This window comes from Nematostella vectensis, chromosome 4 (assembly GCF_932526225.1).
Source record: "Nematostella vectensis chromosome 4, jaNemVect1.1, whole genome shotgun sequence".
Taxonomy (NCBI): Eukaryota; Metazoa; Cnidaria; class Anthozoa; order Actiniaria; family Edwardsiidae; genus Nematostella; species Nematostella vectensis.
The window spans coordinates 12,710,091-12,732,164 of record NC_064037.1 but is presented as its reverse complement, the minus strand read 5'-3'; the positions used below and the strand labels follow the sequence as shown (position 1 = coordinate 12,732,164).

General features: G+C 40.8%; 43 non-coding genes across 43 annotated transcripts; all 43 read left to right on the top strand.

Annotated features, from left to right (window-relative positions):
* Positions 1-381: 381 nt before the first annotated feature.
* On the top strand, positions 382-455 carry Trnan-guu. The gene has a single exon. It is a non-coding gene; the product is annotated as a tRNA-Asn (tRNA).
* Positions 456-1,706: 1,251 nt separating this feature from the next.
* Positions 1,707-1,780, top strand: Trnan-guu. The gene has a single exon. It is a non-coding gene; the product is annotated as a tRNA-Asn (tRNA).
* Positions 1,781-2,030: 250 nt separating this feature from the next.
* Positions 2,031-2,104, top strand: Trnan-guu. The gene has a single exon. It is a non-coding gene; the product is annotated as a tRNA-Asn (tRNA).
* A 588-nt stretch (positions 2,105-2,692) lies between these two features.
* On the top strand, positions 2,693-2,766 carry Trnan-guu. The gene has a single exon. It is a non-coding gene; the product is annotated as a tRNA-Asn (tRNA).
* Positions 2,767-2,857: 91 nt separating this feature from the next.
* Trnan-guu lies at positions 2,858-2,931 on the top strand. Its single transcript has one exon. It is a non-coding gene; the product is annotated as a tRNA-Asn (tRNA).
* Positions 2,932-3,180: 249 nt separating this feature from the next.
* On the top strand, positions 3,181-3,254 carry Trnan-guu. Its single transcript has one exon. It is a non-coding gene; the product is annotated as a tRNA-Asn (tRNA).
* A 258-nt stretch (positions 3,255-3,512) lies between these two features.
* On the top strand, positions 3,513-3,586 carry Trnan-guu. Its single transcript has one exon. It is a non-coding gene; the product is annotated as a tRNA-Asn (tRNA).
* A 589-nt stretch (positions 3,587-4,175) lies between these two features.
* On the top strand, positions 4,176-4,249 carry Trnan-guu. Its single transcript has one exon. It is a non-coding gene; the product is annotated as a tRNA-Asn (tRNA).
* Positions 4,250-4,827: 578 nt separating this feature from the next.
* Positions 4,828-4,901, top strand: Trnan-guu. The gene has a single exon. It is a non-coding gene; the product is annotated as a tRNA-Asn (tRNA).
* A 1,209-nt stretch (positions 4,902-6,110) lies between these two features.
* On the top strand, positions 6,111-6,184 carry Trnan-guu. Its single transcript has one exon. It is a non-coding gene; the product is annotated as a tRNA-Asn (tRNA).
* Positions 6,185-7,395: 1,211 nt separating this feature from the next.
* Trnan-guu lies at positions 7,396-7,469 on the top strand. The gene has a single exon. It is a non-coding gene; the product is annotated as a tRNA-Asn (tRNA).
* A 1,089-nt stretch (positions 7,470-8,558) lies between these two features.
* Trnan-guu lies at positions 8,559-8,632 on the top strand. The gene has a single exon. It is a non-coding gene; the product is annotated as a tRNA-Asn (tRNA).
* A 250-nt stretch (positions 8,633-8,882) lies between these two features.
* On the top strand, positions 8,883-8,956 carry Trnan-guu. The gene has a single exon. It is a non-coding gene; the product is annotated as a tRNA-Asn (tRNA).
* Positions 8,957-9,713: 757 nt separating this feature from the next.
* Positions 9,714-9,787, top strand: Trnan-guu. The gene has a single exon. It is a non-coding gene; the product is annotated as a tRNA-Asn (tRNA).
* A 589-nt stretch (positions 9,788-10,376) lies between these two features.
* Trnan-guu lies at positions 10,377-10,450 on the top strand. The gene has a single exon. It is a non-coding gene; the product is annotated as a tRNA-Asn (tRNA).
* A 79-nt stretch (positions 10,451-10,529) lies between these two features.
* Trnan-guu lies at positions 10,530-10,603 on the top strand. Its single transcript has one exon. It is a non-coding gene; the product is annotated as a tRNA-Asn (tRNA).
* Positions 10,604-10,692: 89 nt separating this feature from the next.
* Trnan-guu lies at positions 10,693-10,766 on the top strand. Its single transcript has one exon. It is a non-coding gene; the product is annotated as a tRNA-Asn (tRNA).
* Positions 10,767-11,195: 429 nt separating this feature from the next.
* Trnan-guu lies at positions 11,196-11,269 on the top strand. The gene has a single exon. It is a non-coding gene; the product is annotated as a tRNA-Asn (tRNA).
* A 262-nt stretch (positions 11,270-11,531) lies between these two features.
* Trnan-guu lies at positions 11,532-11,605 on the top strand. Its single transcript has one exon. It is a non-coding gene; the product is annotated as a tRNA-Asn (tRNA).
* A 589-nt stretch (positions 11,606-12,194) lies between these two features.
* Trnan-guu lies at positions 12,195-12,268 on the top strand. The gene has a single exon. It is a non-coding gene; the product is annotated as a tRNA-Asn (tRNA).
* A 79-nt stretch (positions 12,269-12,347) lies between these two features.
* On the top strand, positions 12,348-12,421 carry Trnan-guu. Its single transcript has one exon. It is a non-coding gene; the product is annotated as a tRNA-Asn (tRNA).
* An 89-nt stretch (positions 12,422-12,510) lies between these two features.
* Positions 12,511-12,584, top strand: Trnan-guu. Its single transcript has one exon. It is a non-coding gene; the product is annotated as a tRNA-Asn (tRNA).
* A 429-nt stretch (positions 12,585-13,013) lies between these two features.
* On the top strand, positions 13,014-13,087 carry Trnan-guu. The gene has a single exon. It is a non-coding gene; the product is annotated as a tRNA-Asn (tRNA).
* A 262-nt stretch (positions 13,088-13,349) lies between these two features.
* Positions 13,350-13,423, top strand: Trnan-guu. The gene has a single exon. It is a non-coding gene; the product is annotated as a tRNA-Asn (tRNA).
* A 261-nt stretch (positions 13,424-13,684) lies between these two features.
* Positions 13,685-13,758, top strand: Trnan-guu. The gene has a single exon. It is a non-coding gene; the product is annotated as a tRNA-Asn (tRNA).
* Positions 13,759-14,519: 761 nt separating this feature from the next.
* On the top strand, positions 14,520-14,593 carry Trnan-auu. The gene has a single exon. It is a non-coding gene; the product is annotated as a tRNA-Asn (tRNA).
* Positions 14,594-15,511: 918 nt separating this feature from the next.
* On the top strand, positions 15,512-15,584 carry Trnan-guu. Its single transcript has one exon. It is a non-coding gene; the product is annotated as a tRNA-Asn (tRNA).
* A 261-nt stretch (positions 15,585-15,845) lies between these two features.
* Positions 15,846-15,919, top strand: Trnan-guu. Its single transcript has one exon. It is a non-coding gene; the product is annotated as a tRNA-Asn (tRNA).
* A 256-nt stretch (positions 15,920-16,175) lies between these two features.
* Trnan-guu lies at positions 16,176-16,248 on the top strand. Its single transcript has one exon. It is a non-coding gene; the product is annotated as a tRNA-Asn (tRNA).
* A 573-nt stretch (positions 16,249-16,821) lies between these two features.
* On the top strand, positions 16,822-16,895 carry Trnan-guu. Its single transcript has one exon. It is a non-coding gene; the product is annotated as a tRNA-Asn (tRNA).
* A 91-nt stretch (positions 16,896-16,986) lies between these two features.
* Positions 16,987-17,060, top strand: Trnan-guu. Its single transcript has one exon. It is a non-coding gene; the product is annotated as a tRNA-Asn (tRNA).
* A 250-nt stretch (positions 17,061-17,310) lies between these two features.
* Trnan-guu lies at positions 17,311-17,384 on the top strand. Its single transcript has one exon. It is a non-coding gene; the product is annotated as a tRNA-Asn (tRNA).
* Positions 17,385-17,633: 249 nt separating this feature from the next.
* Positions 17,634-17,707, top strand: Trnan-guu. Its single transcript has one exon. It is a non-coding gene; the product is annotated as a tRNA-Asn (tRNA).
* An 89-nt stretch (positions 17,708-17,796) lies between these two features.
* Trnan-guu lies at positions 17,797-17,870 on the top strand. Its single transcript has one exon. It is a non-coding gene; the product is annotated as a tRNA-Asn (tRNA).
* A 592-nt stretch (positions 17,871-18,462) lies between these two features.
* Positions 18,463-18,536, top strand: Trnan-guu. Its single transcript has one exon. It is a non-coding gene; the product is annotated as a tRNA-Asn (tRNA).
* A 589-nt stretch (positions 18,537-19,125) lies between these two features.
* Positions 19,126-19,199, top strand: Trnan-guu. The gene has a single exon. It is a non-coding gene; the product is annotated as a tRNA-Asn (tRNA).
* Positions 19,200-19,292: 93 nt separating this feature from the next.
* Trnan-guu lies at positions 19,293-19,366 on the top strand. Its single transcript has one exon. It is a non-coding gene; the product is annotated as a tRNA-Asn (tRNA).
* Positions 19,367-19,483: 117 nt separating this feature from the next.
* Trnan-guu lies at positions 19,484-19,557 on the top strand. The gene has a single exon. It is a non-coding gene; the product is annotated as a tRNA-Asn (tRNA).
* Positions 19,558-20,306: 749 nt separating this feature from the next.
* Trnan-guu lies at positions 20,307-20,380 on the top strand. Its single transcript has one exon. It is a non-coding gene; the product is annotated as a tRNA-Asn (tRNA).
* Positions 20,381-20,795: 415 nt separating this feature from the next.
* Positions 20,796-20,869, top strand: Trnan-guu. The gene has a single exon. It is a non-coding gene; the product is annotated as a tRNA-Asn (tRNA).
* Positions 20,870-21,125: 256 nt separating this feature from the next.
* On the top strand, positions 21,126-21,199 carry Trnan-guu. The gene has a single exon. It is a non-coding gene; the product is annotated as a tRNA-Asn (tRNA).
* A 418-nt stretch (positions 21,200-21,617) lies between these two features.
* Positions 21,618-21,691, top strand: Trnan-guu. Its single transcript has one exon. It is a non-coding gene; the product is annotated as a tRNA-Asn (tRNA).
* Positions 21,692-21,782: 91 nt separating this feature from the next.
* Trnan-guu lies at positions 21,783-21,856 on the top strand. Its single transcript has one exon. It is a non-coding gene; the product is annotated as a tRNA-Asn (tRNA).
* Positions 21,857-22,074: the final 218 nt, after the last annotated feature.

Here is a 22,074-nt window from a genome sequence, read left to right as displayed (position 1 = left end):
CTTCAAATGTAATGATAGAAACCATGTAATACCACGAATTTAATTTAGTGTCAATCCAAGTTTCTGCGGCGCAATCGGTTAGCGCGTTCTGCTGTTAACAGAAAGGTTGGTGGTTCAAGCCCACCCAGGGACGAAAGTATGTTTTTTTGGCATGATATAAAATGCTTCAAATGTAATGATAGAAACCATGTAATACCACGAATTTAATTGAATGTCAATCCAAGTTTCTCTGGCGCAATCGGTTAGCGCGTTAACCGAAAGGTTGGTGGTTCAAGCCCACGAAGGGACGAAAAGGTATTTTTTTTGGATTGATAAAAAACTGCTTCAAAACTAATGACAGAAACCATGTAATGCCACGAATTTAATTTAGTGCACATCCAAGTCTCTGTGGCGCAATCGGTTAGCGCGTTCGGCTGTTAACCGAAAGGTTGGTGGTTCAAGCCCACCCAGGGACGAAAGGATATTTTTTGGCATGATAAAACTGCTTCAAATGTAATGACAGAAACCATGTAATGCCACGAATTTAATTTAGTGTACATCCAAGTCTCTGTGGGGCAATCGGTTAGCGCGTTCGGCTGTTAACCAAAAGGTTGGTGGTTGAAGCCCACCCAGGGACGAAAGGATATAGTTTTGGTATGATAAAACGATGCTTCAAATGTAATGATAGAAACCATGTAATACCACGAATTTAATTTAGTGTAAATCCAAGTTTCTGTGGCGCAATCGGTTATCGCGTTCGGCTGTTAACAGAAAGGTTGGTGGTTCAAGCCCACGAAGGGACGAAAGGCCGGATGTTTTTTTGGCATGATAAAAAACTCCTTCAAAGCTAATGATGGAAACCATGTAATACCACGAATTTAATTTAATGTCAATCCAAGTTTCTCTGGCGCAATCGGTTAGCGCGTTCGGCGTTTAACCGAAAGGTTGGTGGTTCAAGCCCACGAAGGGACGAAAGGGTATTTTTTTCGCATGATAAAAAACTGCTTCAAAAGTAATGACAGAAACCATGAAATGCCACGATTTTAGTTTAATGTCCATCAAAGTCTCTGTGGCGCAATCGTTTTGCTGCACATTCGGCTGTTAAGCGAAAGGTTGGTGGTTCAAGCACACCCAGGGACGAAAGGAATTTTTTTGGCATAATTCAAAACTGCTTCGAAAGTAATGACAGAAACCATGTAATACAACGAAGTTAAATTTGTGTACATCCAAGTCTCTGTGGCGCAATCGGTTAGCGCGTTCTGCTGTTAAACGAAAGGTTGGTGGTTCAAGCCCACCCAGGGACGAAAGGATATATTTTTGGCATGATAAAAAAATGCTTCAAATGTAATGATAGAAACCATGTAATACTACGAATTTAAGTTAGTGTAAATCCAAGTTTCTGTGGAGCAATCGGTTATCGTTCGGCTGTTAACCGAAAGGTTGGTGGTTCAAGCCCACGAAGGGACGAAAGGCCATATATGTTTTTGGCATGATAAAAAACTCCTTCAAAAGTAATGATAGAAACAATGTAATACTACGAATTTAAATTAATGTCAATTCAAGTTTCTCTGGCGCAATCGGTTAGCGCGTTTGGCTGTTAACCGAAAGGTTGGTGGTTCAAGCCCACCCAGGGACGAAAGGATGTTTTTTTGGCATGATAAAAAACTGCTTAAAAAGTAATGACAGAAACCATGTAATGCCACGAATTTAATTTAGTGTACATCCAAGTCTCTGTGGGGCAATCGGTTAGCGCGTTCGGCTGTTAACCGAAAGGTTGGTGGTTCAAGCCCACCCAGGGACGAAAGTATGTTTTTTTGGCATGATAAAAAACTGCTTCAAAAGTAATGATAGAAACCATGTAATACCACGAATTTAATTGAATGTCAATCCAAGTTTCTCTGGCGCAATCGGTTAGCGCGTGAACCGAAAGGTTGGTGGTTCAAGCCCACGAAGGGACGAAAAGGTATTTTTTTTTGGCATGATAAAAAACTGCTTCAAAACTAATGACAGAAACCATGTAATGCCACGAATTTAATTTAGTGCACATCCAAGTCTCTGTGGCGCAATCGGTTAGCGCGTTCGGCTGTTAACCGAAAGAATGGTGGTTCAAGCCCACCCAGGGACGAAAGGATATTTTTTGGCATGATAAAACTGCTTCAAATGTAATGACAGAAACCATGTAATACCACGAATTTAATTGAATGTCAATCCAAGTTTCTCTGGCGCAATCGGTTAGCGCGTTAGGTTGTTAACCGAAAGATTCATGGTTAAAGCAAACCCAGGGACGAAAAAATATTTTTGGCATGATAAAAAAACTCCTTCAATAGTAATGATAGAAACCATGTAATACAACGAATTTAATTTAGTGTAAATCCAAGTTTCTATGGCGCAATCGGTTATCGCGTTCGGCTGTTAACCCAAAGGTTGGTGGTTCAAGCCCACGAAGGGACGAAAGGCCGGATATTTTTTTTGGCATGATAAAAAACTCCTTCGAAAGTAATGATAGAAACCATGTAATACCACGAATTTAATTGAATGTCAATCCAAGTTTCTCTGGCGCCATCGGTTAGCGCGTTCGGCTGTTAACCGGAAGGTTGGTGGTTCAAGCCCACGAAGGGACGTAAGGGTATTTTTTTGGCATGATAAAAAAACTGCTTAAAAAGTAATGACAGAAACCATGTGATGCCACGAATTTAATTTAGTGTACATCCAAGTCTCTGTGGCGCAATCGGTTAGCTCGTTCGGCTGTTAACCGAAAGGTTGGTGGTTCAAGCCCACCCAGGGACGAAATGATGTTTTTTTGGCATGATAAAAAACTGCTTAAAAAGTAATGACAGAAACCATGTAATGCCACGAATTTAATTTAGTGTACATCAAAGTCTCTGTGGCGCAATCGGTTAGCGCGTTCGGCTGTTAACCGAAAGGTTGGTGGTTCAAGCCCACCCAGGGAAGAAAGGATGTTTTTTTGGAATAATAAAAAACTGCTTCAAAAGTAATGATAGAAACCATGTAATACCACGAATTTAATTGAATGTCAATCCAAGTTTCTCTGGCGCAATCGGTTAGCGCGTTAACCGAAAGGTTGGTGTTTCAAGCCCACGAAGGGACGAAAAGGTATTTTTTTTGGCATGATAAAAAACTGCTTCAAAACTAATGACAGAAACCATGTAATGCCACGAATTTAATTTAGTGCACATCCAAGTCTCTGTGGCGCAATCGGTTAGCGCGTTCGGCTGTTAACCGAAAGGTTGGTGGTTCAAGCCCACCCAGGGACGAAAGGATGTTTTTTTGGCATGATAAAAAACTGCTTAAAAAGTAATGACAGAAACCATGTAATGCCACGAATTTAATTTAGTGTACATCCAAGTCTCTGTGAGGCAATCGGTTAGCGCGTTCGGCTGTTAACCGAAAGGTTGGTGGTTCAAGCCCACCCAGGGACGAAAGGATATTTTTTTTGGCATGAAAAAAAATCTCCTTCAATAGTAATGATAGAAACCATGTAATACCACGAATTAAATTTAGTGTCAATCCAAGTTTCTGTGGCGCAATCGGTTAGCGCGTTCGGCTGTTAACCGAAACGTTGGTGGTTCAATCCCACCCAGGGACTAAAAGGTATTTTTTTGGCATGATAAAAAACTGCTTCAAAAGTAATGACAGAAACCATTTAATGCCACGAATTTAATTTAGTGTACATCCAAGTCTCTGTGTTGCAATCAGTTAGCGCGTTCGGCTGTTAACCAAAAGGTCGGTGGTTCAAGCCCACCCAGGGACGAAAGGATATTTTTTTGGCATGATATAAAATGCTTCAAATGCAATGATAGAACCCATGTAATACCACGAATTTAATTTAGTGTAAATCCAAGTTTCTGTGGCGCAATCGGTTATCGCGTTCGGCTGTTAACCGAAAGGTTGGTGGTTCAAGCCCACGAAGGGACGAAAGGCCGGATATTTTTTTTGGCATGATAAAAAACTCCTTCGAAAGTAATGATAGAAACCATGTAATACCACGAATTTAATTGAATGTCAACCAAGTTTCTCTGGCGCAATCTGTTAGCGCGTTCGGCTGTTAACCGAAAGGTTGGTGGTTCAAGCCCACCCAGGGACGAAAGGGTATTTTTTTGGCATGATAAAAAACTGCTTAAAAAGTAATGACAGAAACCATGTAATGCCACGAATTTAATTTAGTGTACATCCAAGTCTCTGTGGCGCAATCGGTTAGCGCGTTCGGCTGTTAACTGAAAGGTTGTTGGTTCAAGCCCACCCAGGGACGAAAGGATATTCTTTTGGCATGATAAAAAAACTGCTTCAAAAGTAATGACAGAAACCATTTAATGCCACGAATGTAATTTAGTGTACATCCAAGTCTCTGTGTTGCAATCGGTTAGCGCGTTCGGCTGTTAACCAAAAGGTCGGTGGTTCAAGCCCACCCAGGGACGAAAGGATATTTTTTTGGCATGATATAAAATGCTTCAAATGTAATGATAGAAACCATGTAATACCACGAATTTAATTTAGTGTCAATCCAAGTTTCTGCGGCGCAATCGGTTAGCGCGTTCTGCTGTTAACAGAAAGGTTGGTGGTTCAAGCCCACCCAGGGACGAAAGTATGTTTTTTTGGCATGATATAAAATGCTCCAAATGTAATGATAGAAACCATGTAATACCACGAATTTAATTGAATGTCAATCCAAGTTTCTCTGGCGCAATCGGTTAGCGCGTTAACCGAAAGGTTGGTGGTTCAAGCCCACGAAGGGACGAAAAGGTATTTTTTTTGGATTGATAAAAAACTGCTTCAAAACTAATGAAAGAAACCATGTAATGCCACGAATTTAATTTAGTGCACATCCAAGTCTCTGTGGCGCAATCGGTTAGCGCGTTCGGCTGTTAACCGAAAGGTTGGTGGTTCAAGCCCACCCAGGGACGAAAGGATATTTTTTGGCATAAAAAAACTGCTTCAAATGTAATGACAGAAACCATGTAATGCCACGAATTTAATTGAATGTCAATCCAAGTTTCTCTGGCGCAATCGGTTAGCGCGTTAACCGAAAGGTTGGTGGTTCAAGCCCACGAAGGGACGAAAGGCTAGATATCTTTTGGCATGATAAAAAACTGCTTCAAAAGTAATGACAGAAACCATGAAATGCCACGATTTTAGTTTAATGTCCATCAAAGTCTCTGTGGCGCAATCGTTTTGCTGCACATTCGGCTGTTAAGCGAAAGGTTGGTGGTTCAAGCACACCCAGGGACGAAAGGAATTTTTTTGGCATAATTCAAAACTGCTTCGAAAGTAATGACAGAAACCATGTAATACAAGGAAGTTAAATTTGTGTACATCCAAGTCTCTGTGGCGCAATCGGTTAGCGCGTTCGGCTGTTAACCGAATGGTTGAGTGTTCAAGACAACCCAGGGACGAGAAGACATATTTTTGGCATGATAAAAAACTGCTTCAAAAGTAATGAGAGATACCATGTAATGCCACAAATTTAATTTGGTGTTATTCCAAATCTCTGTGGCGCAATCGGTTAGCCCACCCAGGGACGAAAGGATGTTTTTTTGGCATGATAAAAAAATGCTTCAAATGTAATGATAGAAACCATGTAATACCACGAATTTAATTTAGTGTAAATCCAAGTCTCTGTGGCGCAATCGGTTAGCGCGTTCAGCTGTTAACCAAAAGGTTGGTGGTTCAAGCCCACGAAGGGACGAAAGGCCGGATATTTTTTTGGCATGATAAAAAACTCCTTCAAAGGTAATGATAGAAACCATGTAATACCACGAATTTAATTTAATGTCAATCCAAGTTTCTCTGGCGCAATCGGTTTGCGCGTTCGGTTTTTAACCGAAAGGTTGGTGGTTCAAGCCCACGAAGGGACGAAAGGGTATTTTTTTCGCATGATAAAAAACTGCTTCAAAAGTAATGACAGAAACCATGAAATGCCACGATTTTAGTTTAATGTCCATCAAAGTCTCTATGGCGCAATCGTTTTGCTGCACATTCGGCTGTTAAGCGAAAGGTTGGTGGTTCAAGCACACCCAGGGACGAAAGGAATTTTTTTGGCATAATTCAAAACTGCTTCGAAAGTAATGACAGAAACCTTTTAATACAACGAAGTTAAATTTGTGTACATCCAAGTCTCTGTGGCGCAATCGGTTAGCGCGTTCGGCTGTTAAACGAAAGGTTGGTGGTTCAAGCCCACCCAGGGACGAAAGGATATTTTTTTGGCATGATAAAAAAATGCTTCAAATGTAATGATAGAAACCATGTAATACTACGAATTTAAGTTAGTGTAAATCCAAGTTTCTGTGGAGCAATCTGTTATCGTTCGGCTGTTAACCGAAAGGTTGGTGGTTCAAGCCCACGAAGGGACGAAAGGCCATATATGTTTTTGGCATGATAAAAAACTCCTTCAAAAGTAATGATAGAAACCATGTAATACTACGAATTTAAATTAATGTCAATCCAAGTTTCTCTGGCTCAATCGGTTAGCGCGTTCGGCTGTTAATCGAAAGGTTGGTGGTTCAAGCCCACCCAGGGACGAAAGGATATAGTTTTGGTATGATAAAACGATGCTTCAAATGTAATGATAGAAACCATTTGATGCCACGAATTTAATTTAGTGTAAATCCAAGTTTCTGTGGCGCAATCGGTTAGCGCGTTCGGCTGTTAACCGAAAGGTTGGTGGTTCAAGCCCACGAAGGGACGAAAGGCTGGATATTTTTTGGCATGATAAAAAACTGCTTCAAAAGTAATGATAGAAACCATGTATTACCACGAATTTAATTGAATGTCAATCCAAGTTTCTCTGGCGCAATCGGTTAGCGCGTTAACCGAAAGGTTGGTGGTTCAAGCCCACGAAGGGACGAAAGGCTAGATATCTTTTGGCATGATAAAAAACTGCTTCAAAAGTAATGACAGAAACCATGAAATGCCACGATTTTAGTTTAATGTCCATCAAAGTCTCTGTGGCGCAATCGTTTTGCTGCACATTCGGCTGTTAAGCGAAAGGTTGGTGGTTCAAGCACACCCAGGGACGAAAGGAATTTTTTTGGCATAATTCAAAACTGCTTCGAAAGTAATGACAGAAACCATGTAATACAAGGAAGTTAAATTTGTGTACATCCAAGTCTCTGTGGCGCAATCGGTTAGCGCGTTCGGCTGTTAACCGAAAGGTTGAGTGTTCAAGCCAACCCAGGGACGAGAAAAAATATTTTTGGCATGATAAAAAACTGCTTCAAAAGTATTGAGAGATACCATGTAATGCAACAAATTTAATTTGGTGTTATTCCAAATCTCTGTGGCGCAATCGGTTAGCCCACCCAGGGACGAAAGGATGTTTTTTTGGCATGATAAAAAACTGCTTAAAAAGTAATGACAGAAACCATGTAATGCCACGAATTTAATTTAGTGTACATCCAAGTCTCTGTGGGGCAATCGGTTAGCGCGTTCGGCTGTTAACCGAAAGGTTGGTGGTTCAAGCCCACCCAGGGACGAAAGGATATACTTTTGGTATGATAAAACGATGCTTCAAATGTAATGATAGAAACCATGTAATACCACGAATTTAATTTAGTGTAAATCCAAGTTTCTGTGGCGCAATCGGTTATCGCGTTCGGCTGTTAACAGAAAGGTTGGTGGTTCAAGCCCACGAAGGGACGAAAGGCCGGATGTTTTTTTGGCATGATAAAAAACTCCTTCAAAGCTAATGATAGAAACCATGTAAAACCACGAATTTAATTTAATGTCAATCCAAGTTTCTCTGGCGCAATCGGTTAGCGCGTTCGGCGTTTAACCGAAAGGTTGGTGGTTCAAGCCCACGAAGGGACGAAAGGGTATTTTTTTCGCATGATAAAAAACTGCTTCAAAAGTAATGACAGAAACCATGAAATGCCACGATTTTAGTTTAATGTCCATCAAAGTCTCTGTGGCGCAATCGTTTTGCTGCACATTCGGCTGTTAAGCGAAAGGTTGGTGGTTCAAGCACACCCAGGGACGAAAGGAATTTTTTTGGCATAATTCAAAACTGCTTCGAAAGTAATGACAGAAACCATGTAATACAACGAAGTTAAATTTGTGTACATCCAAGTCTCTGTGGCGCAATCGGTTAGCGCGTTCTGCTGTTAAACGAAAGGTTGGTGGTTCAAGCCCACCCAGGGACGAAAGGATATATTTTTGGCATGATAAAAAAATGCTTCAAATGTAATGATAGAAACCATGTAATACTACGAATTTAAGTTAGTGTAAATCCAAGTTTCTGTGGAGCAATCGGTTATCGTTCGGCTGTTAACCGAAAGGTTGGTGGTTCAAGCCCACGAAGGGACGAAAGGCCATATATGTTTTTGGCATGATAAAAAACTCCTTCAAAAGTAATGATAGAAACAATGTAATACTACGAATTTAAATTAATGTCAATTCAAGTTTCTCTGGCGCAATCGGTTAGCGCGTTTGGCTGTTAACCGAAAGGTTGGTGGTTCAAGCCCACCCAGGGACGAAAGGATGTTTTTTTGGCATGATAAAAAACTGCTTAAAAAGTAATGACATAAACCATGTAATGCCACGAATTTAATTTAGTGTACATCCAAGTCTCTGTGGGGCAATCGGTTAGCGCGTTCGGCTGTTAACCGAAAGGTTGGTGGTTCAAGCCCACCCAGGGACGAAAGTATGTTTTTTTGGCATGATAAAAAACTGCTTCAAAAGTAATGATAGAAACCATGTAATACCACGAATTTAATTGAATGTCAATCCAAGTTTCTCTGGCGCAATCGGTTAGCGCGTGAACCGAAAGGTTGGTGGTTCAAGCCCACGAAGGGACGAAAAGGTATTTTTTTTTGGCATGATAAAAAACTGCTTCAAAACTAATGACAGAAACCATGTAATGCCACGAATTTAATTTAGTGCACATCCAAGTCTCTGTGGCGCAATCGGTTAGCGCGTTCGGCTGTTAACCGAAAGAATGGTGGTTCAAGCCCACCCAGGGACGAAAGGATATTTTTTGGCATGATAAAACTGCTTCAAATGTAATGACAGAAACCATGTAATACCACGAATTTAATTGAATGTCAATCCAAGTTTCTCTGGCGCAATCGGTTAGCGCGTTAGGTTGTTAACCGAAAGATTCATGGTTAAAGCAAACCCAGGGACGAAAGTATATTTTTGGCATGATAAAAAAACTCCTTCAATAGTAATGATAGAAACCATGTAATACAACGAATTTAATTTAGTGTAAATCCAAGTTTCTATGGCGCAATCGGTTATCGCGTTCGGCTGTTAACCGAAAGGTTGGTGGTTCAAGCCCACGAAGGGACGAAAGGCCGGATATTTTTTTTGGCATGATAAAAAACTCCTTCGAAAGTAATGATAGAAACCATGTAATACCACGAATTTAATTGAATGTCAATCCAAGTTTCTCTGGCGCCATCGGTTAGCGCGTTCGGCTGTTAACCGGAAGGTTGGTGGTTCAAGCCCACGAAGGGACGTAAGGGTATTTTTTTGGCATGATAAAAAAACTGCTTAAAAAGTAATGACAGAAACCATGTGATGCCACGAATTTAATTTAGTGTACATCCAAGTCTCTGTGGCGCAATCGGTTAGCGCGTTCGGCTGTTAACCTAAAGGTTGGTGGTTCAAGCCCACGAAGGGACGAAAGGCCGGATATTTTTTTGGCATGATAAAAAACTGCTTCAAAACTAATGACAGAAACCATGTAATGCCACGAATATAAATTAGTGCACATCCAAGTCTCTGTGGCGCAATCGGTTAGCGCGTTCGGCTGTTAACCGAAAGGTTGGTGGTTCAAGCCCACCCAGGGACGAAAGGATATTTTTTTGGCATGATAAAACTGCTTCAAATGTAATGACAGAAACCATGTAATACCACTAATTTAATTTATTAACCATCGAAGTCTCTGTTGCGCAATCCTTTAGCGCGTTAGGTTGTTAACCGAAAGATTCATGGTTAAAGCCAACCCAGGGACGAAAGTACATTTTTGGCATGATAAAAAAAACTCCTTCAATAGTAATGATAGAAACCATGTAATACAACGAATTTAATTTAGTGTAAATCCAAGTTTCTATGGCGCAATCGGTTATCGCGTTCGGCTGTTAACCGAAAGGTTGGTGGTTCAAGCCCACGAAGGGACGAAAGGCCGGATATTTTTTTGGCATGATAAAAAACTCCTTCAAAGGTAATGATAGAAACCATGTAATACCACGAATTTAATTTAATGTCAATCCAAGTTTCTCTGGCGCAATCGGTTAGCGCGTTCGGCTGTTAAACGGAAGGTTGGTGGTTCAAGCCCACGAAGGGACGTAAGGGTATTTTTTTGGCATGATAAAAAAACTGCTTAAAAAGTAATGACAGAAACCATGTAATGCCACGAATTTAATTTAGTGTACATCCAAGTCTCTGTGGCGCAATTGGTTAGCGCGTTCGGCTGTTAACCGAAAGGTTGGTGGTTCAAGCCCAACCAGGGACGAAAGCATGATAAAAAACTGCTTCAAAACTAATGACACAAAACCATGTAATGCCACGAATTTAATTTAGTGCACATCCAAGTCTCTGTGGCGCAATCGGTTAGCGCGTTCGGCTGTTAACCGAAAGGTTGGTGGTTCAAGCCCACCCAGGGACGAAAGGATATTTTTTTGGCATGATCAAACTGCTTCAAATGTAATGACAGAAACCATGTAATACCACTAATTTAATTTAGTTTCTATCAAAGTCTCTGTGGCGCAATCGGTTAGCGCGTTTGGCTGTTAACCGAAAGGTTGGTGGTTCAAGCCCACCCAGGGACGAAAGGATATTTTTTTTGGCATGACAAAAAATCTCCTTCAATAGTAATGATAGAAACCATGTAATACCACGAATTTAATTTAGTGTCAATCCAAGTTTCTGTGGCGCAATCGGTTAGCGCGTTCGGCTGTTAACCTAAAGGTTGGTGGTTCAAGCCCACGAAGGGACGAAAGGCCGGATATTTTTTTTGGCATGATAAAAAACTCCTTCAAAGGTAATGATAGAAACCATGTAATACCACGAATTTAATTTAATGTCAATCCAAGTTTCTCTGGCGCAATCGGTTAGCGCGTTCGGCTGTTAAACGGAAGGTTGGTGGTTCAAGCCCACGAAGGGACGTAAGGGTATTTTTTTGGCATGATAAAAAAACTGCTTAAAAAGTAATGACAGAAACCATGTAATGCCACGAATTTAATTTAGTGTACATCCAAGTCTCTGTGGCGCAATCGGTTAGCGCGTTCGGCTGTTAACCGAAAGGTTGGTGGTTCAAGCCCAACCAGGGACGAAAGGATGTTTTTTTTTGGCATGATAAAAAACTGCTTAAAAAGTAATGACAGAAACCATGTAATGCCACGAATTTAATTTAGTGTACATCCAAGTCTCTGTGGGGCAATCGGTTAGCGCGTTCGGCTGTTAACCGAAAGGTTGGTGGTTCAAGCCCACGAAGGGACGAAAGGCCGGATATTTTTTTGGCATGATAAAAAACTGCTTCAAAACTAATGACAGAAACCATGTAATGCCACGAATATAAATTAGTGCACATCCAAGTCTCTGTGGCGCAATCGGTTAGCGCGTTCGGCTGTTAACCGAAAGGTTGGTGGTTCAAGCCCACCCAGGGACGAAAGGATATTTTTTTGGCATGATAAAACTGCTTCAAATGTAATGACAGAAACCATGTAATACCACTAATTTAATTTATTAACCATCGAAGTCTCTGTTGCGCAATCCTTTAGCGCGTTAGGTTGTTAACCGAAAGATTCATGGTTAAAGCCAACCCAGGGACGAAAGTACATTTTTGGCATGATAAAAAAAACTCCTTCAATAGTAATGATAGAAACCATGTAATACAACGAATTTAATTTAGTGTAAATCCAAGTTTCTATGGCGCAATCGGTTATCGCGTTCGGCTGTTAACCGAAAGGTTGGTGGTTCAAGCCCACGAAGGGACGAAAGGCCGGATATTTTTTTGGCATGATAAAAAACTCCTTCAAAGGTAATGATAGAAACCATGTAATACCACGAATTTAATTTAATGTCAATCCAAGTTTCTCTGGCGCAATCGGTTAGCGCGTTCGGCTGTTAAACGGAAGGTTGGTGGTTCAAGCCCACGAAGGGACGTAAGGGTATTTTTTTGGCATGATAAAAAAACTGCTTAAAAAGTAATGACAGAAACCATGTAATGCCACGAATTTAATTTAGTGTACATCCAAGTCTCTGTGGCGCAATTGGTTAGCGCGTTCGGCTGTTAACCGAAAGGTTGGTGGTTCAAGCCCAACCAGGGACGAAAGCATGATAAAAAACTGCTTCAAAACTAATGACACAAAACCATGTAATGCCACGAATTTAATTTAGTGCACATCCAAGTCTCTGTGGCGCAATCGGTTAGCGCGTTCGGCTGTTAACCGAAAGGTTGGTGGTTCAAGCCCACCCAGGGACGAAAGGATATTTTTTTGGCATGATCAAACTGCTTCAAATGTAATGACAGAAACCATGTAATACCACTAATTTAATTTAGTTTCTATCAAAGTCTCTGTGGCGCAATCGGTTAGCGCGTTTGGCTGTTAACCGAAAGGTTGGTGGTTCAAGCCCACCCAGGGACGAAAGGATATTTTTTTTGGCATGACAAAAAATCTCCTTCAATAGTAATGATAGAAACCATGTAATACCACGAATTTAATTTAGTGTCAATCCAAGTTTCTGTGGCGCAATCGGTTAGCGCGTTCGGCTGTTAACCTAAAGGTTGGTGGTTCAAGCCCACGAAGGGACGAAAGGCCGGATATTTTTTTTGGCATGATAAAAAACTCCTTCAAAGGTAATGATAGAAACCATGTAATACCACGAATTTAATTTAATGTCAATCCAAGTTTCTCTGGCGCAATCGGTTAGCGCGTTCGGCTGTTAAACGGAAGGTTGGTGGTTCAAGCCCACGAAGGGACGTAAGGGTATTTTTTTGGCATGATAAAAAAACTGCTTAAAAAGTAATGACAGAAACCATGTAATGCCACGAATTTAATTTAGTGTACATCCAAGTCTCTGTGGCGCAATCGGTTAGCGCGTTCGGCTGTTAACCGAAAGGTTGGTGGTTCAAGCCCAACCAGGGACGAAAGGATGTTTTTTTTTGGCATGATAAAAAACTGCTTAAAAAGTAATGACAGAAACCATGTAATGCCACGAATTTAATTTAGTGTACATCCAAGTCTCTGTGGGGCAATCGGTTAGCGCGTTCGGCTGTTAACCGAAAGGTTGGTGGTTCAAGCCCACGAAGGGACGAAAGGCCGGATATTTTTTTGGCATGATAAAAAACTGCTTCAAAACTAATGACAGAAACCATGTAATGCCACGAATATAAATTAGTGCACATCCAAGTCTCTGTGGCGCAATCGGTTAGCGCGTTCGGCTGTTAACCGAAAGGTTGGTGGTTCAAGCCCAACCAGGGACGAAAGGATGTTTTTTTTTGGCATGATAAAAAACTGCTTAAAAAGTAATGACAGAAACCATGTAATGCCACGAATTTAATTTAGTGTACATCCAAGTCTCTGTGGGGCAATCGGTTAGCGCGTTCGGCTGTTAACCGAAAGGTTGGTGGTTCAAGCCCAGGAAGGGACAAAAGGCTGGATATTTTTTGGCATGATAAAAAACTGCTTCAAAAGTAATGATAGAAACCATGTAATGCCATGAATTTAATTTAGTGTACATCCAAGTCTCTGTGGCGCAATCGGTTAGCGCGTTCGGCTGTTAACCGAAAGGTTTGTGGTTCAAGCCCACCCAGGGACGAAAGGATATTTTTTTTGGCATGACAAAAAATCTCCTTCAATAGTAATGATAGAAACCATGTAATACCACGAATTTAATTTAGTGTACATCCAAGTTTCTGTGGAGCAATCGGTTAGCGCGTTCGGCTGTTAACCTAAAGGTTGGTGGTTCAAGCCCACCCAGGGACGAAAGGATATTTTTTTGGCATGATAAAAAAATGCTTCAAATGTAATGATAGAAACCATGTAATACAACAAATTTAATTTAGTGTAAATCCAAGTTTCTATGGCGCAATCGGTTTTCGCGTTCGGATGTTAACCGAAAGGTTGGTGGTTCAAGCCCACGAAGGGACGAAAGGCCGGATATTTTTTTGGCATGATAAAAAAACTCCTTCAAAGGTAATGATAGAAACCATGTAATACAACGAATTTAATTTAATGTCAATCCAAGTTTCTCTGGTGCAATCGGTTTGCGCGTTCGGCTGTTAACCGAAAGGTTGATGGTTCAAGCCCACCCAGGGACGAAAGGATATTTTTTTGGCATGATAAAAAAACACAGCTTCAAAAGTTATGACAGAAACCATGTAATACCACTTATTTAATTTTGTGTCAATCCAAGATTCTGTAGCGCAATCGGTTAGCGCGTTCGGCTGTTAACCGAAACGTTGGTGGTTCAAGCCCACCCAGGGACGAAAGGGTATTTTTTTGGCATGATAAAAAACTGCTTCAAAAGTAATGACAGAAACCATTTAATGCCACGAATTTAATTTAGTGTAAATCCAAGTTTCTGTGGCGCAATCGGTTATCGCGTTCGGCTATTAACCGAAAGGTTGGTGGTTCAATCCCACCCAGGGACGACAGGATGTTTTTTTGGCATGATAAAACTGCTTCAAATGTAATGACAGAAACCATGTAATACCACTAATTTAATTTAGTGTCAATCCAAGTTTCTGTGGCGCAATCGGTTAGCGCGTTCGCCTGTTAACCGAAACGTTGGGGGTTCAAGCCCACCCAGGGACGAAAGGGTATTTTTTTGGCATGATAAAAAAACTGCTTCAAAAGTAATGACAGAAACCATTCAATGCCACGAATTTAATTTAGTGTACATCCAAGTCTCTGTGTTGCAATCGGTTAGCGCGTTCGGCTGTTAACCAAAAGGTCGGTTGTTCAAGCCCATCCAGGGACGAAAGGATATTTTTTTGGCATGATATAAAATGCTTCAAATGTAATGATGGAAACCATGTAATACCACGAATTTAATTTAGTGTAAATCCAAGTTTTTGTGGCGCAATCGGTTATCGCGTTCGGCTGTTAACCGAAAGGTTGGTGGTTCAAGCCCACGAAGGGACGAAAGGCCGGATATTTTTTTGGCATGATAAAAAACTCCTTCGAAAGTAATGATAGAAACCATGTAATACCACGAATTTAATTGAATGTCAATCCAAGTTTCTCTGGCGCAATCGGTTAGCGCGTTCGGATTTTAACCGAAAGGTTGGTGGTTCAAGCCCACCCAGGGACGAAAGGATGTTTTTTTGGCATGATAGAAATATGCTCTAAATTTAATAATAGAAACCATGTAATACCACGAATTTAATCTAGTGTAAATCTAAGTTTCTTTGGCGCAATCGGTTAGCGCGTTCGGCCGTTAACCGAAAGGTTGGTGGTTCAATCCTTCGAAGGAACGAAAGGGTATTTTTTTGGCATGATAAAAAACTGCTTCAAAACTAATGACAGAAACCATGTAATGCCACGAATTTAATTTAGTGCACATCCAAGTCTCTGTGCGCAATCGGTTAGCGCGTTCGGCTGTTAACCGAAAGGTTGGTGGTTCAAGCCCACCCAGGGACGAAAGGCCGGATATTTTTTTGGCATGATAAAAAACTCCTTCGAAAGTAATGATAGAAACCATGTAATACCACGATTTTAATTGAATGTCAATCCAAGTTTCTCTGGCGCAATCGGTTAGCGCGTTCGGATGTTAACCGAAAGGTTGGTGGTTCAAGCCCACCCAGGGACGAAAGGGTATTTTTTTGGCATGATAAAAAAACTGCTTAAAAAGTAATAACAGAAACCATGTAATGCCACGAATTTAATTTAGTGTACATCCAAGTCTCTGTGGCGCAATCGGTTAGCGCGTTCGGCTGTTAACCGAAAGGTTGGTGGTTCAAGCCCACCCAGGGACGAAAGGATGTTTTTTTGGCATGATAGAAATATGCTCTAAATTTAATAATAGAAACCATGTAATACCACGAATTTAATCTAGTGTAAATCTAAGTTTCTTTGGCGCAATCGGTTAGCGCGTTCGGCCGTTAACCGAGAGGTTGATGGTTCAATCCTTCGAAGGAACGAAAGGGTATTTTTTTGGCATGATAAAAAACTGCTTCAAAACTAATGACAGAAACCATGTAATGCCACGAATTTAATTTAGTGCACATCCAAGTCTCTGTGCGCAATCGGTTAGCGCGTTCGGCTGTTAACCGAAAGGTTGGTGGTTCAAGCCCACCCAGGGACGAAAGGATATTTTTTTGGCATGATAAAACTGCTTCAAATGTAATGACAGAAACCATGTAATACCACTAATTTAATTGAATGTCAATTCAAGTTTCTCTGGCGCAATCGGTTAGCGCGTTAACCGAAAGGTTGGTGGTTCAAGCCCACGAAGGGACGAAAAGGTATTTTTTTGGCATGATAAAACTGCTTCAAATGTAATAACAGAAACCATGTAATACCACTAATTTAATTTATTGTCCATCGAAGTCTCTGTGTCGCAATCCTTTAGCGCGTTAGGTTGTTAACCGAAAGATTCATGGTTAAAGCCAACCCAGGGACGAAAGTATATTTTTGGCATGATAAAAAAACTCCTTCAATAGTAATGATAGAAACCATGTAATACAACGAATTTAATTTAATGTCAATCCAAGTTTCTCTGGCGCAATCGGTTAGCGCGTTCGGCTGTTAACCGGAAGGTTGGTGGTTCAAGCCCACGAAGGGACGTAAGGGTATTTTTTTGGCATGATAAAAAACTGCTTCAAATGTAATAACAGAAACCATGTAATACCACTAATTTAATTTAGTGTCTATCAAAGTCTCTGTGGCGCAATCGGTTAGCGCGTTCAGCTGTTAACCGAAAGGTTGGTGGTTCAAGCCCACCCAGGGACGAAAGGATGTTTTTTTGGCATGATAAAAAACTGCTTAAAAAGTAATGACAGAAACCATGTAATGCCACGAATTTAATTTAGTGTACATCCAAGTCTCTGTGGCGCAAACGGTTAGCGCGTTCGGCTGTTAACCGAAAGGTTGGTGGTTCAAGCCCACCCAGGGACGAAAGGATGTTTTTTTGGCATGATAAAAAACTGCTTCAAAAGTAATGATAGAAACCATGCAATACCACGAATTTAATTGAATGTCAATCGAAGTTTCTCTGGCGCAATCGGTTAGCGCGTTAACCGAAAGGTTGATGGTTCAAGCCCACGAAGGGACGAAAAGGTATTTTTTTTTTGCATGTTAAAAAACTGCTTCAAAACTAATGACAGAAACCATGTAATGCGACGAATTTAATTTAGTGCACATCCAAGTCTCTGTGGCGCAATCGGTTAGCGCGTTCGGCTGTTAACCGAAAAGTTGGTGGTTCAAGCCCACCCAGGGACGAAAGGATGTTTTTTTGGCATGATAAAAAACTGCTTCAAAAGTAATGATAGAAACCATGTAATACCACTAATTTAATTTATTGTCAATCCAAGTTTCTCTGGCGTAATCGGTTAGCGCGTTAACCGAAAGGTTGGTGGTTCAAGCCCACGAAGGGACGAAAAGGTATTGTTTTTGGCATGATAAAAAACTGCTTCAAAACTAATGACAGAAACCATGTAATGCCACGAATTTAATTTAGTGCACATCCAAGTCTCTGTGGCGCAATCGGTTAGCGCGTTCGGCTGTTAACCAAAAGGTTGGTGGTTCAAGCCCACCCAGGGACGACAGGATATTTTTTTGGCATGATAAAACTGCTTCAAATGTAATAACAGAAACCATGTAATACCACTAATTTAATTTAGTGTCTATCAAAGTCTCTGTGGCGCAATCGGTTAGCGCGTTCGGCTGTTAACCGAAAGGTTGGTGGTTCAATCCCACCCAGGGACGAAAGGATATTTTTTTTGGCATGATAAAAAATCTCCTTCAATAGTAATGATAGAAACCATGTAATACCACGAATTTAATTTAGTGTCAATCCAAGTTTCTGTGGCGCAATCGGTTAGCGCGTTCGGCTGTTAACCTAAAGGTTGGTGGTTCACGCCCACCCAGGGACGAAAGGATATTTTTTTGGCATGATAAAAAAATGCCTTAAATGTAATGATAGAAACCATGTAATACAACGAATTTAATTTAGTGTAAATCCAAGTTTCTATTGCGCAATCGGTTATCGCGTTCGGATGTTAACCGAAAGGTTGGTGGTTCAAGCCCACGAAGGGACGAAAGGCCGGATATTTTTTTGGCATGATAAAAAACTCCTTCAAAGGTAATGATAGAAACCATGTAATACCACGAATTTAATTTAGTGTAAATCCAAGTTTCTGTAGCGCAATCGGTTAGCGCGTTCGGCCGTTAACCGAAAGGTTGGTGGTTCAATCCTTCGAAGGAACGAAAGGGTATTTTTTTGGCATGATAAAAAACTGCTTCAAAACTAATGACAGAAACCATGTAATGCCACGAATTTAATTTAGTGCACATCCAAGTCTCTGTGGCGCAATCGGTTAGCGCGTTCAGCTGTTAACCGGAAGGTTGGTGGTTCAAGCCCACCCAGGGACGAAAGGATATTTTTTTGGCATGATAAAACTGCTTCAAATGTAATGACAGAAACCATGTAATACCACTAATTTAATTTATTTTTCATCGAAGTCTCTGTGGCGCAATCCTTTAGCGCGTTAGGTTGTTAACCGAAATATTCATGGTTAAAGCAAACCCAGGGACGAAAGTATATTTTTGGCATGATAAAAAAACTCCTTCAATAGTAATGATAGAAACCATGTAATACAACGAATTTAATTTAGTGTAAATCCAAGTTTCTATGGCGCAATCGGTTATCGCGTTCGGCTGTTAACCGAAAGGTTGGTGGTTCAAGCCCACGAAGGGACGAAAGGCCGGATATTTTTTTTGGCATGATAAAAAACTCCTTCAAAGGTAATGATAGAAACCATGTAAAACCACGAATTTAATTTAATGTCAATCCAAGTTTCTCTGGCGCAATCGGTTAGCGCGTTCGGCTGTTAAACGGAAGGTTGGTGGTTCAAGCCCACGAAGGGACGTAAGGGTATTTTTTTGGCATGATAAAAAAACTGCTTAAAAAGTAGTTACAGAAACCATGTAATGCCACGAATTTAATTTAGTGTACATCCAAGTCTCTGTGGCGCAATCGGTTAGCGCGTTCGGCTGTTAACCGAAAGGTTGGTGGTTCAAGCCCACCCAGGGACGAAAGGATGTTTTTTTTTGGCATGATAAAAAACTGCTTAAAAAGTAATTACAGAAACCATGTAATGCCACGAATTTAATTTAGTGTACATCCAAGTCTCTGTGGGGCAATCGGTTAACGCGTTCGGCTGTTAACCGAAAGGTTGGTGGTTCAAGCCCACCCAGGGACGAAAGTATGTTTTTTTGGCATGATAAAAAACTGCTTCAAAAGTAATGATAGAAACAGCGCTTCAAATGTAATAACAGAAACCATGTAATACCACTAATTTAATTTAGTGTCTATCAAAGTCTCTGTGGCGCAATCGGTTAGCGCGTTCGGCTGTTAACCGAAAGGTTGGTGGTTCAAGCCCACCCAGGGACGAAAGGATGTTTTTTTGGCATGATAGAAATATGCTTTAAATTTAATAATAGAAACCATGTAATACCACGAATTTAATTTAGTGTAAATCCAAGTTTCTGTAGCGCAATCGGTTAGCGCGTTCGGCCGTTAACCGAAAAGTTGGTGGTTCAATCCTTCGAAGGAACGAAAGGGTATTTTTTTGGCATGATAAAAAAACTGCTTCAAAACTAATGACAGAAACCATGTAATGCCACGAATTTAATTTAGTGCACGTCCAAGTCTCTGTGGCGCAATCAATTAGCACGTTCGGCTGTTAACCGTAAGGTTGGTGGTTCAAGCCCACCCAGGGACGAAAGGATATTTTTTTGGCATGATAAAACTGCTTCAAATGTAATGACAGAAACCATGTAATACCACTAATTTAATTTATTGTCCATCGAAGTCTCTGTGGCGCAATCCCTTAGCGCGTTAGGTTGTTAACCGAAAGATTCATGGTCAAAGCCAACCCAAGGACGAAAGTATATTTTTGGCATGATAAAAAAACTCCTTCAATAGTAATGATAGAAACCATGTAATACAACGAATTTAATTTAATGTCAATCCAAGTTTCTCTGGCGCAATCGGTTAGCGCGTTCGGCTGTTAACCGGAAGGTTGGTGGTTCAAGCCCACGAAGGGACGTAAGGGTATTTTTTTGGCATGATAAAAAACTGCTTCAAATGTAATAACAGAAACCATGTAATACCACTAATTTAATTTAGTGTCTATCAAAGTCTCTGTGGCGCAATCGGTTAGCGCGTTCAGCTGTTAACCGAAAGGTTGGTGGTTCAAGCCCACCCAGGGACGAAAGGATGTTTTTTGGCATGATAAAAAACTGCTTAAAAAGTAATGACAGAAACCATGTAATGCCACGAATTTAATTTAGTGTACATCCAAGTCTCTGTGGCGCAAACGGTTAGCGCGTTCGGCTGTTAACCGAAAGGTTGGTGGTTCAAGCCCACCCATTGACGAAAGGATGTTTTTTTGGAATTATAAAAACTGCTTCAAAAGTAATGATAGAAACCATGCAATACCACGAATTTAATTGAATGTCAATCGAAGTTTCTCTGGCGCAATCGGTTAGCGCGTTAACCGAAAGGTTGATGGTTCAAGCCCACGAAGGGACGAAAAGGTATTTTTTTTTTTTGCATGTTAAAAAACTGCTTCAAAACTAATGACAGAAACCATGTAATGCGACGAATTTAATTTAGTGCACATCCAAGTCTCTGTGGCGAAATCGGTTAGCGCGTTCGGCTGTTAACCGAAAAGTTGGTGGTTCAAGCCCACCCAGGGACGAAAGGATGTTTTTTTGGCATGATAGAAATATGCTTTAAATTTTATAATAGAAACCATGTAATACCACGAATTTAATTTAGTGTAAATCCAAGTTTCTGTAGCGCAATCGGTTAGCGCGTTCGGCCGTTAACCGAAAAGTTGGCTGTTCAATCCTTCGAAGGAACGAAAGGGTATTTTTTTGGCATGATAAAAAACTGCTTCAAAACTAATGACAGAAACCATGTAATGCCACGAATTTAATTTAGTGCACGTCTAAGTCTCTGTGGCGCAATCGGTTAGCGCGTTCGGCTGTTAACCGAAAGGTTGGTGGTTCAAGCCCACCCAGGGACGAAAGGATATTTTTTTGGCATGATAAAACTGCTTCAAATGTAATGACAGAAACCATGTAATACCACTAATTTAATTTATTGTCCATCGAAGTCTCTGTGGCGCAATCCTTTAGCGCGTTAGGTTGTTAACCGAAAGATTCATGGTTAAAGCCAACCCAGGGACGAAAGTATATTTTTGGCATGATAAAAAAACTCCTTAAATAGTAATGATAGAAACCATGTAATACAACGAATTTAATTTAATGTCAATCCAAGTTTCTCTGGCGCAATCGGTTAGCGCGTTCGGCTGTTAACCGGAAGGTTGGTGGTTCAAGCCCACGAAGGGACGTAAGGGTATTTTTTTGGCATGATAAAAAACTGCTTCAAATGTAATAACAGAAACCATGTAATACCACTAATTTAATTTAGTGTCTATCAAAGTCTCTGTGGCGCAATCGGTTAGCGCGTTCGGCTGTTAACCGAAAGGTTGGTGGTTCAAGCCCACCCAGGGACTAAAGGATGTTTTTTTGGCATGATAAAAAACTGCTTAAAAAGTAATGACAGAAACCATGTAATGCCACGAATTAAATTTAGTGTACATCCAAGTCTCTGTGGCGCAAACGGTTAGCGCGTTCGGCTGTTAACCGAAAGGTTGGTGGTTCAAGCCCACCCAGGGACGAAAGGATGTTTTTTTGGAATGATAAAAACTGCTTCAAAAGTAATGATAGAAACCATGTAATACCACGAATTTAATTGAATGTCAATCCAAGTTTCTCTGGCGCAATCGGTTAGCGCGTTAACCGAAAGGTTGGTGGTTCAAGCCCACGAAGGGACGAAAAGGTATTTTTTTTTTCCATGTTAAAAAACTGCTTCAAAACTAATGACAGAAACCATGTA